A 3,231-nucleotide genomic window follows, 5' to 3' on the forward strand; every position below is an offset into this window, starting at 1 on the left:
GGAACAGAGTAAAAAGATAAGTAGTTTAGGCATTACTCAAAAATCTTTTAAAGTTACTTATTTTCATAAAGCTATAATATTTCACTTATAATATACTGGACTAGATCATTTTTTGTTCAGTATATAATTGTATAAACTATCTATTTTAACTGCCAAGATAATATCAAGTGTAGGTTACTTGGTCGCACTAATTAGATGAATTAAGAAAATTGAATCTCCATGCCTATTAACAATTCAGGATTTCTTCATTGCCTGCAGTAACAGACACCTTCGCTCAAAGATGTTTGATTATGGTTACATGGCATCTCCACGTTGGCTGTTGCGATGGTGCTGCCGCCGTACCCGTGTGGAGAGCAGGATCAACTAGCAATGAAGAGCAGCTTACTCAGGGTGATCGATAGCAATCATGTAGCCATCAGCGTCAGAACAGGAAAACTGACCAATTTTGCATTCACAGTCAGCCAGGCTAATGAAGGTTATTTTTGCCTAATTGGATTACGAGACATGTCACGCATAACAACAAGATGAAAGAACTGACAGTAAAAACAGCTTTAATGAGGACACTTTTTCAGCAAAAGAAGATTTTAAAGGTTAATGTCTGTCTGTTATACCAGAGAAAAAGTCTTGTGTGGAGGTTCGTTTGCCAATTACTATCATTTTAATGACAGGATGAAGCAACCTTTTCATCTCCAGAATATAAGTGATGAAAAATATCATAAGTTATTCCCTTTGTGAAAGAAAAGGATGTTCGGAAAAAATAGATCACAAATTAAGCCTCTATCAATCATTTTAGTTAAAGAAGTCTCAGCTGAGTCAATCTTTTATATCTGCTCAGAATTGAAAATTGGGTCTGTATAAAGTTTAAACAGTTGGAAAGAGAAGAAGGAAGGGAGCAAACAGAATAAAGAATATTAAAATGCAGAAAGCAATACAGCTTGTGAATGAAAACTGACGCCTCAGAGAACACTCATTACCATTTACAGTCCTCCAAGAAAGGCACAAAATAGGTACCCATGTGGCGAATACCTGGGATGGGCCAAATAGAATGGTGGTGAACATAAAACAGATCAAATAAAGTATAATTATAATGAATCCTTTGAAAAAAAAAGAACAGTAATAAAAAATAATTTTCTCATCCCAACACTTACTGGTTTTATTCCATCTTTCTAACTGCCAATGAGGGCAGGTACTCCCCGCTCTCCCCATGACCTCATCTTGGAATTTTGATCATCTCCTCAAGGAATAAGGAAGATACACAAATAAAATATGTGTATTGAAAGAAGTGAAGCCAAAGCACCAATGAATGGAGAGGTAAAAAAGTCATTGTAAAGGATATCCGAAATCCAGATATCAGCCAATATACGAAACTAAACATTGTTAAGATTAGTTGTTAGAATTTCTGAGAAAAAATCCAATTTCGTTTTGCTATTTACGTTTATTTACCCAATAATACTGACAAAGGTTAAGTTGGTCTCTTAAGTCACTGTGTCTATCTTTGTTTTGCCCCTTTTCACCAGCAAAATCATGGTAATAAAAATACCAGTAATAATAATGTTAGCCAAATACCGTTCCCTAACTGTATTTAGCTATGCAATTATGCCCCCCGCCACCCTTCTCTCTCTCTCTCTCTCTCTCTCTCTCTCTCTCTCTCTCTCTCTCTCTCTCTCTCTCTCTCTCTCTCTCCAATTATTCCACTGTTGTGGATCTGTCTGGCCTTCATTAGCGTTCTAGTTCTATATAAAGGAAATACAATATCAGCAACTCGAAGTTTGTGTTAAGCTCCCGCTATATTTGGGTGAGGTAGATTGACAAACAATATTTCCTGGAAAAAAGAAAATGTTTTCCCAAAATATGACTAATTGTCTTTACAAATTTCTACCGGTTTTTTTATAGAAAATAATAACGTGTGTCATTAAAAGTACGTCATGTCTCCTATTTCCACCGTTATTGTCTTTTTTGTTCTCAGTTTATTACCCTAATTTACAGGAAGTGTTTTCTATTATTTAGACAGACAGGAGAAAAGACACAAAAGACAATGCAAATCAAAAGGAAAAAGAGACTCTTCTTTTCTGACAACAAAGGACAACTGCCTTGAAGAAGCTTCAAGAAGAAGAAGAAGAAGAGGAAAAAAGAGAGAGAGAGAGAGAGAGAGAGAGTCAAGCTATGAGAGATTGCTTTACTTCAAAGGGAAAGCAAATGCCAGGAAGCACCTGGGACGAGAAGTGACAGGGCATCGCCTTTTATTGTGAAGGAAACCCCTCATCGTTCTCGGCCGTCCTTTCTTAGGGAACACAGGGGCAATATCAGGGACAAATATAGTGGCAAAATAGAAGGGCAGATACAGGAGCAAACTCAAGGGAAAAAATGAGCAAATTCAGGGGAAAAAAATAGGTGCAAAACAAGAGTCAAAATCAGGGGTAAGAAAAAGCAATCATAAGGGCAAGTGCAGGAAAAAAATGACCGAACACAAATGTAGAAACAGGTGTAAGTCAAGGGGAAACACAGGGGGTTAAACATAGGTACAAACCAGGAGCAAACACGGGTAAAACAGGGGCAAGCATAGCGGCAAAAACATGAGTAAAGACAGGGAAAAACAAAAGGGCGCAAGAAAACTACTACGGTTGTGTGTTTGTCATCACCGAAAGGGACGCAAACAAAAGCACAGGAATTGATTTATTAACTTCTATCATCGGCAATTCGCCCCATCTGCATCAAAATGGATTTGTACGGGATTCACTTTTCATGTATTTCAATGGAATGAAATTGAATACCAATTGTTTTTTTTTTTTTCTCAATGGATGAAAGCTGATATGTCGTTGGAATATATAGATGAACCCAAAACAGAGAAAAATTGCAGAAAATATTTGTTGTTGATGCAGTGAATAACAACTGTTTTTCATGTGAGTAAACTGACGCTGAGAAAACGTAGCAGTTTTGGAATGTGTTGTATGTTAGAATATTTTTTTTTTTTTTTTTATTTTAGTCTTTATATATCACTACTGAACATTTTAGACTGTTCATCTAATACAAACACACACACACACTTACACATAGAAACAATTAATCACAGACGAACACATGCATACGTAATAAGCACAACTATTTACAAAGTGTAATTTTTGACTACAAAGGATCTCAGATATAAAAGATGTGAGAGAGAAGAGAGAGAGAGAGAGAGAGAGAGAGAGAGATTGCTTTGCTTAATGCAAATTTCCTCCTGGATGCCCAACC

Source organism: Macrobrachium nipponense, chromosome 34 (assembly GCF_015104395.2).
Source record: "Macrobrachium nipponense isolate FS-2020 chromosome 34, ASM1510439v2, whole genome shotgun sequence".
Lineage (NCBI taxonomy): Eukaryota > Metazoa > Arthropoda > Malacostraca > Decapoda > Palaemonidae > Macrobrachium > Macrobrachium nipponense.